This window comes from Centropristis striata, chromosome 20 (genome assembly GCF_030273125.1).
Source record: "Centropristis striata isolate RG_2023a ecotype Rhode Island chromosome 20, C.striata_1.0, whole genome shotgun sequence".
NCBI lineage: Eukaryota > Metazoa > Chordata > Actinopteri > Perciformes > Serranidae > Centropristis > Centropristis striata.
Window position 1 is genome coordinate 34,360,455 of NC_081536.1, and position 17,242 is coordinate 34,377,696.

Below are 17,242 nucleotides of genomic sequence, written 5' to 3' on the forward strand. Positions count from 1 at the left end.
GTCTTTTTTGGTCATTTTGTGTTTTTTTTTGATCATTTTGTGTCTTTTTTGATCATTTTGTGTCTTTTTTGGTCATTTTGTGTCTTTTTTGATCATTCTGTGTCTTTTTTTGTAATTTTGTCTCACATTTTGATGCTGATACTTTTGTACTTTTACTTCAGTAAGTTTTGAATGCAGGACTTTTACTGTAGTGGAGTCATTTCACAGTGTGTATTAGTACTTTTACTGCAGTAAATAAAGGATCTGAATACTTCTTCCACCTCTGGATATTAACCAGCTTTCCGTCACTTTTTCTGTGGATTAAAAAAGATGGAAAACTTCACCATGTGGAGTAATTTCACCCAGGTTCTGTCGGAGCTGGACGGGCCGGTCGGCGGCGAGGAGGAGGAGGAGGGGGGAGGAGGAAGAGGAGGACGGGCTGGGCGGCGGCGGCGGCGGCGGGCTGCGCGTCCTGGTGGGCTGCGTCCTGTTCCTGCTGATCGTGTCCACGCTGCTGGGGAACACGCTGGTGTGCGCCGCCGTGGTGCGTTTCCGCCACCTGCGCTCCAAAGTCACCAACTTCTTCGTGATCTCGCTGGCGGTGTCGGACCTGTTCGTGGCGGTGCTGGTGATGCCGTGGGAGGCCATCACCGAGGTGACGGGCACCTGGCTGTTCGGGCGCTTCTGCGGCGTTTGGATCGCCTTCGACATCATGTGCTCCACCGCCTCCATCCTCAACCTGTGCATCATCAGCGTGGACCGCTACTGGGCCATCGCCAGCCCCTTCAAGTACGAGCGCAAGATGACGCACCGCGTGGCGTTCGTCATGATCGGGGTGGCGTGGTCGCTGTCCATCCTCATCTCCTTCATCCCCGTGCAGCTCAACTGGCACCAGGTTGGCGGGGCCGAGGTCTCGGTTTGGTCATTTTGTGTCTTTTTTGTTAATTTTACGTCTTTTTTTGTTAATTTTACGTCTTTCTTTTCGGGTCATTTTACATCTTTTTTTGGTCATTTTGTGTCTTTTTTTGTAATTTTACATCTTGGTTTGGTATAATTGTTTCTTGTTTGTGTAATTTTGGGTCTTTTTTTGTCAATTTCTAGAAATTTTGTGTCTTGGAAATGTACGTAGATTTTTGTCTCTTTTGGTAATTTTGTGTCTTTTTTTGGAAATTTACATTGTTTTTTTTTGGTAATTTTGCAACTTTTTTGATCATTTTGTATCTTTTTTTTGGAATTTTATGTCTCTGTTGGTAATTTTGAGTCTTATTTTGGTAATTTCTAGAAATTTTGTGTCTTTTTTGGAAATTTACATAGTGTTTTGGTAATTTTGCAACTTTTTTGGTCATTTTGTATCTTTTTTTGGAATTTTCTGTCTTTTTTTGGTAATTTGTGTCTTTTACGGAAATTTTGTTGGTCATGAGACAAAGATTGACTGAAAATCTGTTTACACAGAGCAGAGAGGAGAGGACAAGAGAGGATATTTACTCAGAGCAGAAATTTTGTGTGTTTTTTGGTAAATTTACGTCTTTCTTTTTGGGTAATTTTATGTAAATTTTGAAAAATTTAGTGTCTTTTTTCATGATAATTTAGCAACTTTTTTGTTCATTTTGTGACTTTGGAAAATTACGTCTTTTTTTGCTCATTTCGTATCATTTTTTGGGAAATTTTGTGTCTTTTTGTCCATTTACGTCTTTATTTGTCATTTTGTGTCTTTTTAGGTGATTTTGTGTCTTTTTAGGTGATTTTGTGTCTTTTTTCGTCATTTTACATCTTTTCTGTCATCTACTTTTTTCACGTGACACTTGTGGGCACTTGGAAAAGTGTTTATATATAAGTTCCATTTTATTCATTTAAAAAAAAAAAAAAATTTATCAGACCAATTAAACTTGCATTTTTTCTTTTTTTTCTGTTTTCTGTCATTCTAATTGTGTTGTTCTGATGGAGGAGGTGGCGGTGGAGGTGATGAGGAACTTCACCAACAGCAGCAGCAGCATCAACGCCACCAACGCCGACAACGCCGACAACGCCGACAACGCCGCCAAGAGTTGCGTCGCCAACCTCAACAAAACCTACGCCATCTCCTCGTCGCTCATCAGCTTCTACATCCCCGTGGTGATCATGATCGCCACCTACACCCGGATCTACCGGATCGCCCAGACGCAGATCCGCCGCATCACGTCTCTGGAGCGAGCGGCGGAGCAGGCCCAGAACCAAGGCAACCACGGCGGCGTGAACCGGAACCAGCCGCAGCAACCGCCGCAGCACAGGAGCAACGAGGAAGCCTCGCTGAAGTCGTCGTTCAAGAAGGAGACTAAAGTCCTGAAGACGCTGTCCATCATCATGGGCGTGTTCGTCTTCTGCTGGCTGCCGTTCTTCGTCCTCAACTGCACCGTGCCGTTCTGCGACCCGCCCTGCGTCAGCGACACCACCTTCACCGTCTTCGTGTGGTTCGGCTGGGCCAACTCCTCGCTCAACCCCGTCATCTACGCCTTCAACGCCGACTTCCGCCGCGCCTTCGCCACCATCCTGGGCTGCAACCAGATGTGCTCCAACAACGCCGTGGAGGCCGTCAACTTCAGCGACGAGCTCGTGTCGTACCACCACGACACCACGCTGCACAAGGAGGCCGTCGTCCCCGCCGCACCGCCGCCGCAGCACCCCCGCGGCGTCGACGACCACCTGGAGGACGTGAGCGCCCAGTTTGACGAGGAGTCGATCATCTCAAACGGCTCCCGGAGCCTCAACAGGATGCCGCTGCTTCCCGCCGCCGTGCAGCTGGAGGACGAGCCCGAAATCTCCTTGGAAACGATCACGCCGTTCACCTCGGCGGCGGGGCTGGAGAGTGACGCTCTGATACCAGGACAGGTCCACCAGGACGGATAGGACCGGCAGCCATGACTAAACAGGACGTTAGGCTGTGTTGCCTTCAAAATAAAAGCATAAACTTTGTCTCAACATGTTTGCTGGTGACTCAATAATGGACTTTTGAACCCAGCTGCAGTTTAAAATCTGCAGAAACAGATCACATGACTGGACTGTAAAGACGATCAGCTTTAGATAAAACGCCAAAATCAGAATTGTTTTCTGTGACTGTTGGGTTGTTTAGTGGAATTTTTGTCTTTTCACTCATTTAAATGGAACCAGATGGAGGTTTGTTGATGATTTTTAGGAAAACAAAATGCTTTGTCAGACATTAAACCTAATTTATTACACTGAACCCCCGAATGTTTCAATTTTTCAATTATTTTCTTTTAAAGATCACCAGAAAAAAGCACCATTTATTGTAGAAAGAAACTGTAAAAACAGGCGTTACAGTTTGAACTTTCTGACGGTCCTTGAGCAGACCATCAGTTTCAAATGTTTCTGTTGCAAAAAGTGACCAAAACGTGTTAAATGAAGATATTTGTGTCAGAATCTCTTTATTCTACATTATTGGTGCTTTAGCTCTGTGTCAGTTATATTCTGGAGTTCCTCAGGGTTCAATTCTGGGACCACTTTTAAATTCTGTACTCTCTGAACCCCACGTATGTTTTCCTTAAAAAAAAAAAGCAAAAAATCCACAGTTTTTCATAGAAAGAAACTGTAAAACAGACATTATCATCAGAATTTGAACTTTCCGGCGGTCTTTGAACGGATCATTGGTTACTAATGTTTCCATTATAAAAACTGTCCGTTACTTGTGTTAAATGTTGATATTTGTGTCAGAATCTCTTTATTCTACATGTGTCATTTAAAATTAAGCGTTTGCACAGACCTGAGGGGAGAGGACAGGAGAGGCTGTTTACACAGAGCTGAGAGGAGAGGACAGGAGAGGCTGGAAACATGACAAGACTTCAATATTGGAGAAAACTTTCTTTGGTCATTGTGTCTTTTTTTTCATTTTACGCCTTTTTTTGGTCATTTGACGTTATTTCGTTTCTTTCTTTTTTGGTAATTTTACATATTTTTTGGTAATTTTTTTTGTCATTTCAAATCTTTTTTTGTCATATTGTTTTTTTCATGTGACACTTGTGGGCACTTGGAAAAGTGTCTATATGTAAATTCTATTTTAATTAACTTTTTTTTAATTATCAGAGAAATCAACTTTTATTTTCTGATTTCTGTCATTCTTACTGTGTTATTCTGCACAAACACATGTTGGAGTTGTTGTAATTGTCCTGATTCGATAGAGCTGCAGGGCTTTATTTAGCTATTTATAGTGATTTTTTTTATATTCCAGTTAAAAACAAGGACACAGAGAGGAGAAAGAGAAGGAGAAAAAGGAGAAAATTGCAAAGTAAACTATTATGATTTGATGAATATGTAACTTAGAGAGGTTCTCTACTTTCCGTCAGGAAGGTCGTTGCATTGATTAATTTGAATGAAAATGTAATTTGCAGGGTTATCCTGGGTAGCAGGGGCTGCCACTGATGGTGCGTTCAAGGACAATCTGCACATTTTTCCTTCAGCACAGTTCAGCGGTGCAGTTGTTTTGGTTGTCGATTATCATTTGTCACGTGTTGGAGGAAAAAGAATAAAGGTAATGGATGTTAACCGAAAGACAGAGGACACATTTTCAATATATTTACATAGTTTATTAATCAATCAACACACTGTAGTAATTGTGAATGATGGCGAGATGGAGTATAAAGCACAAAGTGTCAGTTAAAACAAACCAGGACTTTCACCCAGGAGACGAAAATAAAAAAACAACATAAAATGACCCAAAAAAACCCCCACACAATAACCAAAAACAGATAAAATGAACAGGAACAAAAAAGGCATACAAGGACAAAAAAAAAACATAAAATAACTCCCAAAACACCACAAATTACCAAAAAAACCCACTCAAAATTAACAAAAACACACGTAAAATGACCAAAAGAGACACAAAATTACCAAAAGTGGCTCGAAAAATACATAAAATGACCAAAAAAAGACACAAAATCACCAACAGCAGGCGTAAAATGGCCCAAAAAATACATACATTTCACAAACAGGAACAAAAAAGGCATAAAATGACAAAAAAAAAACATAAAATACCCCCCAAAACACCCCAAGACATAAAATGACAAAAGAAAGACAATTAAAAAATTAACAAAAACAGATGTAAAATTAACAAGTAAGACATAAAATGACATGAAAAGGACCAAAAAGACATAAAATTAATAAAAGTGGCACCAAAAAAATACATTAACAAACAGGAAAAAAAAGGCATAAAATGACAAAAAAACCATTAAATACCCCCCAAAACACCCCAAATTACAAAAAAAAAAACACTCAAAATGAACAAAAACACACATAAAATGACCAAAAGAGACACAAAATTACCAAAAGTGGCTCCAAAAATACATAAAATGACCAAAAAAAGACACAAAATCACCAACAGCAGGCGTAAAATGGCCCAAAAAATACATACATTTAACAAACAGGAACAAAAAAGGCATAAAATGACAAAAAAAAAAAAACCCATAAAATACCCCCCCAAGACATAAAATGACAGAAAATTAACAAAAACAGATGTAAAATTAACAAGTAAGACATAAAATGACACGAAAAGGACCAAAAAGACATCAAATGAACAAAAGTGGCATCAAAAAAAATACAGGAATAAAAGGCATAAAATTACAAAAAAAAACATTAAATACCCCCCAAAACACCCCAAATTACAAAAAAAAAACACTCAAAATGAACAAAAACACACAAAATGACCAAAAGAGACACAAAATAAAACAAAAAAAATACATAATAGGACCAAAAAAGACACAAAATGACCCAAAGAACTAAAAAACCCAACAGAATGAGCTTGTTGTTGTTACATAACAACTTATAGGAGGTCAAAGGTCACAGGTGGTAAATGCTTCATGAGGAAACAGAAGCAGAACTGGAGCTCGGCGGCACTCTGGGCTTTCCTCTTTAGCTGTTTCTGTTTGTTTCTCTGCTCGTCCTTTCATCTCCAGGAGGAGTGGAGTTGAAACGGAGCGAGGCCCCCGGGGGCCACAGACCCCGGACCCCACAGGTGTGTGTTCAGCATCACAGCCGGTCTGAGTGCTGCAGGTCACTCTCACGTTTCACTCGAATCTGATTCAACCACATTCAGTCTTATCTTCATCTTATCATCTGACCAGTGATAACGTTACATTTTAAACAGTTTAAAGTGTCTCACAACAATTAGACTGCAGCTGTTTGAGTTCAGAAGTACGATTTCAAAGTCTTCATTATTTGAATTTACTTGAAAAATAATGTTTGTCAGTTAACCCTTTGGAGTTTGGGGCTATTTCTGGTGTTTTTTTCTGCCTGTATATGCAACTTAAATAATGATCACTAGTGATAAAAAACACACAAAAAAATACAAAAAACGTGTTAAAAAAAAGCCGCTAACAAAATTACAAAAAACACAAATAAAAAACATGAAAAAACTTTTTTTTACGAAACACACAGAAACACACATAACAAACACACAAGAAACACAAAAACACGCCAAAAAATTACAAAAAAACATAAAAACACAGAAACACACATAAAAAACACACATAAAACACAGAAACACACAAAAATACACATTTTTCTGATCTTTGTAATTTTTGTGTGTTTTTTGTGTTTCTTGTGTTTCTATGTGTGTTTCTGTGTGTGTTTTTTATGTGTTTCTGTGTGTTGTTATGTGTTTTTTTGTAGTTTTTTGGTGTGTTTTTGCATTTGTTTTGTGTCTTTTTTTGTTTTTTGTGTGTCTTTTTGTGCTTTTATGGCCTTTTTGGTCATTTTGTGTCTTTTTTAAAAATAATTGTATGTCTTATTTGTTATTTTTGTCTTTTTTGATAATTATATATCTATTTTAGGTCCTTTTGTGTTTTTTCGGGGTTATTTTGTTTCTATTTTGGTCCTGTTGTGTCTTATTTTTAGGTCTCTTGGGTTAAAGTCCTGGGTTTGTTTCTGGAGGGGAAATTAATCATAAACATGAACTCTACATGAGATCAAACTTCAGTTTTGCTGTATCTTTACTATAAAAGAGCAGGTTTAAAGGATCTCCTGGTGTTCCTCTTGGGTTTCTGCTCACACCCCGGAGACGGATGCTTTTGTTTTGCTCATACCTTTATGGACAAACTCAGAGCATGAAATCCATCACAGTCAACGCAAACACTGGTGATTGTTTTTTATATATCAGGACACGCTCTGCTGCCTGGAGTCACCTCAGGCCTCAGGACGGACACGGGAACATTAACCTGAGCAGCGTTTACAACTCCAATCACACAAAACATCCACTGTGGAAATATCAAGATAAACATGATAACATGCTGCTGCAGATGACAACATTATTCCAAGATTTTAATATGGGCATCATTCTCCTGCAGGAAAGATTTTCACACCTCTGTCTGTCTTCTTCTTGCAAAGAGAGAGAGAGAGCGAGAGAGCGAGAGAGAGAGAGCGAGAGAGAGAGAGAGAGAGAGAGAGAGAGAGTTTCCATATGAGACGAAGGTCACAGTCTTCAGATTTTTTCTCCGTCTGTCTGAGAACAAGACATAAAACTAAATGTCAGGACTAACCACCAAACGTCTGATGTTGTTTCAGAGACTCATTACTGCACACACACACATTACTGAATTCCCTTGCAAGGTTATAATAGTTTTGAATTTTTCATTATTTTTTTTAGTTTTTATTAGTTGTAGTTTTTTGTAATGGGGTATTTGTTGGGTGGGAGATTAAAAGAGGTCACAGTAAATTTTGCCTTTATTTCCTTTGTCTGATCCATCTTCATTATGTATGAAAAAAGTTGTTGACAAAGACGAAAACTAAGGACATTTTCACTATAATTTTAGTTAGTTTTTTAACCACACAATACAGTTTCAGTTAGTTAATTAGCTTTTTTAAACATAAACCTAATTGTAACCTTTAACCCTTAAAACAAAGTCTGAAATCTCAAAAAAGCCTTTAAAGAAGTGAGGACCGGCCAAAATGTCCTCACTTTGCAAAAATTTCCTCACTCTGTTGGTTAAAAACGTGTTCCGGTCCTCACTGTGTAGGAAGTACAAGAACACACACACACACACACACACACACACACACACCTCCACATGCTGTAAAGCCGTGATCTGCATCAGACTCTCGTCGTGTGTTTAAACCTCCTGACTGTCTGCATCCTGTCCACTGTGACTTGTTTCTGTTTGTAGATAAATAGAACTTAAAGCTGCTGGCAAAGATAAAAGAAGAGTAGGAGACCACCGTCACAAGAGAAATTACCAAAAAAAATAATTTTACGTGCAGTGAATACACCAAAATCCAATTTTGCTGCATATGGTACACACAAGAGCATTTCTACCACAGCTCCCATAGACTCCTATGAGAGTCTCTACCACAGCTCCCATAGACTCCTATGAGAGTCTCTACCACAGCTCCCATAGACTCGACTCACACACTTTTTTGTAATTTTGTGTCTTTTTCAATCATTTTGTGTCTATTTTTTGATTAATTTTGTGTCTTTCTCGTAATTTTTTGGGGGTAATTTTGTGACTGTTTTTGGTATTTTTGTGTTTTTTGGTCATTTTGTGTCTATTTGGTAATATGCACTTAAAATCTAACTTACGTGCATATGATACAGCAGTGTCTCTACCACAGCTCCCATAGACTCCAATGAGAGTCTCTACCACAGCTCCCATAGACTCCTATGAGAGTCTCTACCACAGCGTCCATAGAATCCTATAGGTATTTCTGTCACAGTTCCCATAGACTCCTATGAGTCTCTACCACAGCTCCCATAGACTCCAATGAGAGTCTCTACCACAGCTCCAATAGACTCCTATGAGAGTCTCTACCACAGCGTCCATAGAATCCTATAGGTATTTCTGTCACAGTTCCCATAGACTCCTATGAGTCTCTACCACAGCTCCCATAGACTCCTATTAGAGTCTCTACCATAGCTCCCATAGACTCCTGTGATAGTCTCTACCACAGCTCCCATAGATTCCTATGAGTCTCTACCACAGCTCCCATAGACTCCTATGAGAGTCTCTACCACAATTCCCATAGACTCCTATGAGTCTCTACCACAGCTCCCAAAGACTCCTATGAGAGTCTCTGCCACAGCTCCCATAGACTCCTATGAGAGTCTCTACGACAGCTCCCATAGACTCCTATGAGAGTCTCTACCACAGCTCCCATAGGCTCCTATGAGAGTCTCTACCACAGCTCCCATAGACTCCTATGGGTATTTCTGTCACAGTTCCCATAGACTCCTATGAGTCTCTACCACAGCGTCCATAGAATCCTATGGGTATTTCTGTCACAGTTCCCATAGACTCCTATTAGAGTCTCTACCACAGCTCCCATAGGCTCCTATGAGAGTCTCTACTACAGCTCCCATAGACTCCTATGGGTATTTCTGTCACAGTTCCCATAGACTCCTTTTAGAGTCTCTACCACAGCTCCCATAGACTCCTATGAGAGTCTCTACCACAGGTCCCATAGACTCCTTTGAGAGTCACTACCACAGCTGCCATAGACTCTCTCTGTCTCTCTCTCTCTCTCTCTCTCCTTCATCTCCCTCTCTCTCTCTTTCTCTCTCTCTCTCTCCCTCTCTCTCTCTCCTTCCTCTCTCTCTCTCCCTCTCTCTCTCTCTCTCTCTCTCTCCTTCCTCTCTCTCTCTCTCTCTCCCTCTCTCTCTCTCTCCTTCCTCTCTCTCTCTCTCTCTCTCCCTCTCTCTCTCCTTCCTCTCTCTCTCCTTCTCTCTCTCTCTCCCTCTCTCTCCCTCTCTCTCTCTCTCTCTCTCTCTCTTCTTCCTCTCTCTCTCTCTCTCTCTCTCTCTCTCTCTCTCTCTCTTCTTCCTCTCTCTCTCTCTCTCTCTCTCTCTCTCTCTCTCTCTCTCTCTGCTCCAGTTTTCTTTCTTTCTTCTTCTCCTGCAGCTGAACGAGTGACATTAATAACGTCTGACTTTGGTCTCACCTTTGGGTGCAACTTCATCAAAATGTGTGTGTGTGTGTGTTGACTTATCCCACAATGAGGGTCCAGTTTAAGAACACACATCAGTATATAGGGGACCGCTTTTCAAGTGGGGACAAAAATCTCCATCCCCATTTAACTTTCATTATAATGTTATTTTACATGCTCCAACATGGATTTCTGTATTAAGACAACTTTTTCTGGGTGTTGTGTGTGAGTGTGTCCTGAACACTGCCCCTAGTGGAAGTGGATGGAACTACACCATGCGGAGGGGACCTCCCCTATTGAAATCGTTCCGTAATTAATCACATTTTTGAGGGCTTTATCATATTCAAAAACTCACCAAACTTGGAATATACGTCAATCCTGGTGAAAATTTATATAATATTTATGTATTTCATTGGTCTCAGAAGTGGGCGGGGCAAAATGACTCACTAGCGCCCCCTAGAATTGAGCCTCTTTCACAAGTATGTCGTTGAGACATAAAATTTGGTACATACGTCCATCATGGGAAGACGCACCAAAAAGTCTCAAGAACCCATACCCGAAAACTAACAGGAAGTCGGCCATTTTGAATCGAACATCCATTTTTCGCCATTTCCACGTCGCAAGCTTTAACAAAGTCCTCCTAGAGATTTAAGTCGATCGACTTCAAACTTGGTCAGTACCATCATAAGGCCTTTGGGATCAAAAGTTATTAAAAGTTTTGCAGATCGTCACACTATGTGGGCGTGGCATGGCGGCAAAATATGGCGTTTCCCCATAAAACAGGATTGCATAACTTGACCATTCATTGTCCAATCTGTCCCAAATATTTCACTTGTGATTAGAGTCCAGCCCTGAACAGTTGTATGAGGTGTCAGTGCACTCAGCAGAGAGTCCCTGTTTGACGGGTTAGTTAAAACCCCGCCTCTTTTCATTAGCCACGCCCCTTTAAATAACTAATGAACCATTTGTTGACAGTCTTGAGTGAGGTATTGATTCACTCTGCAGAAACTGCTTTATTCGTTTGCTTGGCCAATCAACGTTAGCCATGCCCCCTTTTCACAACTCATCGCCCATTTGTCCTACACTCATTTGAAAGGTATCATTGCACTCGCCAGAGACTTCCTATTTAGTTTGTGTCACCTTGCCCCTCCCTATAATTTAGCCATGCCCCCTTTATAGGGCTTTAGTGTGTAATTACTCAAACATTCACATTTTTGTCAAGAAACTGATTTAAATGAATTAGACTTTATTAAATATCCAGAAAATGTATAATTTCATGTAAAGTCACGCACACTGTGATTACACTTCATCTACAACACAACACAATACGAAATCGCTCCCCTGATTAACATCCTACAATGCACCATGCCTCCCACTAAAAAAACAACTTATATTAAGATACATAGTTAGAACTTTATTTAATTCTCCTTTTTATCTGTAAAAAAAATAAAGAAAAAAAAAAAAGCCAAAAAACATAAAACTTCTGTCTGTTCAAAAGTTATTGAACAGACACATGAGTTATATGAAAAATAATAATTTAAAGAATCATATATATGAAAAAATGTTAATGAGACTTTAATGTCCTAAATATAACAGCAATTTTTTTCTGTGTTAATTATTCCAAAAACTGTTGAACGAAGATTTCAATGAACTCAGTGAACGAAAGATAAAATCTAATATATTTCTGTGATTAAAATATGAAAACAACAGAGATCAAATCACATCTAACACACTAATATAAACATAATTGTTGAAGTCATCACTGTGAACCTCAGCAGGTTTAACAAAACATTTCCCAACAGCAGTCAAGACTCAAAGCTTCCTATAATTTGGAAATCATAACAGTGGATGACAGAATATGTCTCTGTTTGTTTTCTTTCTATTTTTCCATAGTTCTTCGGTTCTCTCTCCATCTCTCTCTCCTTCTCTCTGTCCATTTTTCTCTCCATCTCTTTCCTCTTCTCTCTCTCCACCTCTCTCTTCAACTCCCTCTCCATCTCTCTCTCATCTCTCTCTTCATCTCTCTCTCCATCTTTCTCTCCATCTATTTCCTCTTCTCTCTCTCCATCTCTCTCTTCATTTCTCTCTCCATCTCTCTCTCCATCTCTCTCCTCATCTCTCCCTCCATCTCTCTCTCCATCTCCTTCTCCATCTCTCTCCTCTTCTCTCTCTCCATCTCTCCCTCCATCTCTCTCTTCATCTCTCTCTCCATCTCTCTCTCCACCTCTCTCTCCACCTCTCTCCATCTCTCTCTCCATCTCCTTCTCCACCTCTCTCTCATCTCTCCCTCCATCTCTCTCTCCATCTCCTTCTCCATCTCTCTCCTCTTCTCTCTCTCCATCTCTCCCTCCATCTCTCTCTCCATCTCTCTTTCCAGACATGTTCACAGTTACAGATCTGATTTCATTGCTGTCTGTTCTGCAGCGACACAAACAGTCTGAAAGCTGGCGTATGGTCCCTTTCCTCATCAACATATACAGAACTAAGTCTGCCAGAGGACTCAACTTAACAAACACAGGAGCCAGGTTGAAGAGAAGGTCAAGATGTGGCTTAATTTGATATGAATTTGAGCTGAAATAGTAAATGTACCAGTCCACAAACATAATGATGTTTGGCAGGAACAGCAGCGTGTAAATCAGCAGCACCAGGATCAACAATCCTGCAATTCGTTGTTTTTCGTCAGTCGGGACCGAGATGGAAGCATACAGGGCTTTGAGGGTCGCAATCAGGAAGAATATGATCAGCGGGAGAGGAAGGAGGTAAAAGATTGAGGAAATGACTAAGTAGACACTGTAATTTTCAAATAGAATCTTAGTGAGGAGAGGGACCACAGGAAGGATCCAGACCAGGACACAGACCAGCACAGAGGTCTTGATGGTTCGTCTGAAGCGGTACCACAGTGGGTGGACGATGACCAAATACCTGAAATACAAGACAGACAGCTTCAGAGTTCTACAGAGATACAATGATCAGACACTGAAGCTTCACATATATTGGATAGACAGGTAGCTACCTTTCCAGAGCGATGCACACCATGAAGCCAACACTGGCCATCAGGCTGTAGTCGTAAATATAGGTGAAGACATTCAATATCTCCCCATACTCATTATTGTAAGAATTCGCATCGTTATCGTCCAACTGATTAATACCCTTTGCCACCTCAACGATCATGGAGCAGAACTGAATGAGGTCAGAGATGAGAAGGTTGATGGCATAGATCGGAGCAACTTCACCATTTCTCACCTGCAAGAAAACAAAAGGAAACAAGCAGCTGAAACATGTGTGTTTAGTATCCAATTAGGTTTTTATACATTTTAATTATACAGTCAACCAGATCAAGACCCCACAGACACAGAGACATGACACATACAGTAAATAAATAACTGTCAGTTATAATGTTCTTACCAGAGAGAAAAGACCATAGATGGCCCCGAGGGTCAAAGGAAGGCCGAGACAAATGACTAGGCATGTCACCACAATCTGGATGAACGCAGCTTCGCCGTAAGTGATACTGCCGGAGAGGGTAAAAAAAGAAAAAGAGTCGAATTTGCCGGAGTCAAAGTAATCGCTGTAGCCAGTGTAGTTGCTGGTTGTGTCATTGAGGCCGTTGTCCTGTGAAGTGTTGTCCATTTTTGAGAGTGAAACCTGAAGGTTCAGAGATCAGGTTATAGAATCAACCTAACACTGTCAGTGACATCACTAAAGCGGTGAGCTGCAGGTTCACACACACACACACACACACACACACACACACACACACACACACACAAACATCTAAACAGTATACACGCAATCAATGCAGACATCAAATGGTGTCTTTTCAGTTTTTTTTATCAGAATTTATATCAGTATTTATATCTGAAAGCTAATCTACTAATTGTTCTTATTGTAAATAAATCATGTCATGAGCTTAGTTTGAATATTTTCTTTTTACAGAATAAGGGCAAAAAACTAAATATATTTAGTGTTTTATGTATAGTTCATGAGTTATACAGCATATGTTCATTCATCATATGGTAACAACACACACAACTAGTTTGCATATCTCAGCTGCCATCATGTCTTGGAAAGATGCAAATGAAGCAACAGTCAGGCTCAGTGTATTTATGTCGGCTCAGAACAAGAGACAACAATAATAATAACAATAAAAATAGGTTAAAAATGCTGCTGTAAGCATGTTTTGGATATACAGACTCTTACAACATGCAGAAGATACAGGATTTTTAACTTATCTGGTTAAGAAGTTTTTCAAACTACTCTGTTATAAGATCACAAATGTATTATCCTCACAATTTTATTGAAACATTGTTTTAAAAATCCATTTCAATAAAAAACATAGCTGTATTTTTTGCTTGTTTGAAGTTTTGTAAGCATGTTTGCATTCAAAACACTATCTTTTGCATGTTTTATCTGTTGAGCAATTTTTACATCTTCTTTTCCTCTTTTATTTATATGAATATGTGTTAATAATCCTCTGCATGATGGAAAAAAGTCTCAAAGTGTACCTGTGAAAGCTACCGGACGAGCAGAATGAGTTCTCTCCACCAGCGTCTGATGTTTGTCCTCTGCATCCAAACACTGACAGGAAATAGAGTGATAGCGTGCAGCAGGTTGATATTAATCTATACATCCTGTTCTCAGGTAGAGAGTGGGTGTGGCCATAGCAGTCCAGTGCAGTGCTGCACACCTGGAGCCCAGAGTAGATGGATGATAGGTCAACTGGGTTCAGACCTGTAAAAGGCCCCTGACCCCTATTGGTGGTGGTCATTAGGGTCCTTTTTTCAACTCTTAGTGTTTTTTTTGCATCTTGTTGTAGTCATTCTACATAACTTTGTAGTTTTTGGCATGTCTTTGTGGTGATTGTATCTCTTTGCATCTCTTCTGTATCTCTTTGTGGTTTTTCGGTGTTTTCGTGGACCTGCATTGACCTTTGGAGTGACGAACCTTGGAACGAGCTTCTTGGGCTCCACCTGAAGTGGCGGGTTCCTGGACGACAACCATACTCTTTGGCCGTTCCTGTAACATGCGACAGGTGTCCTCTTGTGATCTGCAGCTGCCTTGTAGATGTTGGACTGCCGTTGGAGGTTCTGGTGGGCTCCCAGGTTCTCTTACAGCGTATCACCAAGGTTAATGCTGAAGGGACTCTGGTAGGGAAAAGAGTTGCGAAGACGGCAAACTCGAACCAAACCAGTTTCTGTGAACAGGAATCCAGGTTCAAAGAGGCCGTGATGTGACGACCAGTCTTCAGCTCTTGGTTAAGGCATTCGGACTGGCTGTTGGTCTGTGGAAGAGAGGCTTATACATAGAATAGAATAGAAAGTAATATTTAAGAAAGAGAAAAAGGCATCATGGTCAGGGTCTGCTATAAAAGAACTAGTTAGTGTGATGTGCAGACCGAACACGTAACAGAGCAAAAGTGTTTATAATTGTTGTGAAAAGTGACGGAGGGAGGTGGAGTGAGAAGGAGGAGTCATACACCATGTGGTTAGCACACACCTGTGTGTGTGTGTGTGTGTGTGTGTGTGTGTGTGTATGTGTGTGTGTGTTTGTCACATTGTGTCTCCTGTCTGTCACAAAGTTTCCTTTTCTGGTGACAAATAATAATGTCATATATATAATAGATTTTATTTTCACAACTATTGTTCTTTGTTGGTAAAGTGTGGCAGGATTCAATATTATTCTTATCTATTAATATATTTTTGTCATACAGGAAAGCAGTTACCTGAGCCTCTGTTGTTTCATCATTATCAGGTGTGACAGTGTCCTGTTGTCTGGGTGTTTTAGGGCTTGGACGTATGATTGAAGTTTAATCGCCAGCCCTGTTAAGATGACATTATTCATACTGTTCCATGTCAGACACTCGATTCTCTAGGAAGTCAATCTTCTTCTCCTGGTTCTCATTCGGTTATTTTAAGACCTTAATTGCACCCATCAAATTTGTAATAGTATGCTGGCCTTTGGCAATTCTCGCTATCTATTCAGAAATCATGTTTAATGCAGCTTTCATCTCTTCAATGTCCTTTTTAATGTCTTTCGTACTGTTGTTACTGGCTGCTGCCTGGTTCTGTTGGATGGTGGCTGCTGCTGGTAGTTTGCTTCTGTTTTTGATTTAGCCACGTGCTGCTGCCTTGAGTAAACTTTTATATTTGACATTTAATTTCTAAGCGTCAGCGGCTTTTTTCACAATCCTCTTTTTGTCAAAGAGATGAAATCCTTCTCACATCAAATCATCCATTTTTCAGCTTAAGAGAAACACCAAGGCCTCACACACAAGTCTGAATGCTTTGGTGCTTTTGGAGACTCCACAGGGTTAAAAACATTGACGTTTTAATCAATCAGAACCAGCTTAAAAACTAAAAATCTGTATATTTATTGACCTTTAAATCATCCCCACAACCATAAACAGTCAAAGTTATAGTTAAATATGAATATATTGTGTGCAGGTGGAATATAAAAGGCAGAAAATAAGCATGAAATCATCTCTAATGTGGCAGTTTTTGACATGGAACATCCTGCTCATCATTCGAGGACAGCTCTCAGCTTTAAATGGCTTTCCAATGACAGGCAGCTCCTTTATACTCCCATTCTCTTTCCATTTCACCTTCTATCTGTCGCTCTTAAACACACACACTCACACACACACACACACACACACACACACACACTCTTAGACACACACACACACACACACACTCCTGGACACACACACACTCGAGGTGTTGGTTTGGTGTCATAATCACGGCAGTAATCACAGCGGAGAGGTGACAACGCTGATTGCAGCCGCATCTCAACGACCGTTGACGGCTGCAGAGTGGACGACTCGGTACGCTGTCAAGAGGTCCGAGTCATCACACACACACACACACACACACGTTCTTGTACTTCTATCTTTGTGAGGACCCTCATTGGAACAGTGAAGTCCCTAGCAAGGTCATAATAGTTTTGGATTTTTCATCAGTTTTAATTTTGTTGTGAATTTTTGTTTTCAAATTCAGTTAGTTTTAATGAGTTTTTAGAGTGAGTTTGCTAGTTTGAGTTTACTTTTTATTAGTTTTAGTGTTAGTTGTAGTTTTTTGTAATGGGGTATTTGTTGGGTGGGAGATTAAAAGAGGTCACAGTAAATTTTGCCTTTATTTCCTTTGTCAGACAGAGAGAGAGATGAGACGATGACCTTGCAGACTCTCTTGCAGGTTTTCAGTCATTTTTCTCTCCGGCTCAGGGACGGATTGTAAAAAGGTTTTTTGAGAGACGCAGGAGCTCAAATCAAACAATAACAAACCTTGAAGTGTCTGCATCCAAATATTATCTTATTATTGATATATTAGGAATAATAACACAGCCTCCTCAGTTATCCTCTAGTTTTACT

The 17,242-nt window shown here is 40.2% G+C and overlaps 1 pseudogene; it reads left to right on the forward strand.

Moving 5' to 3' along the window:
• Positions 1-237: 237 nt before the first annotated feature.
• On the forward strand, positions 238-3,236 carry LOC131993548 (D(1)-like dopamine receptor; annotated as a pseudogene).
• The last annotated feature ends 14,006 nt before the right edge of the window (positions 3,237-17,242 follow it).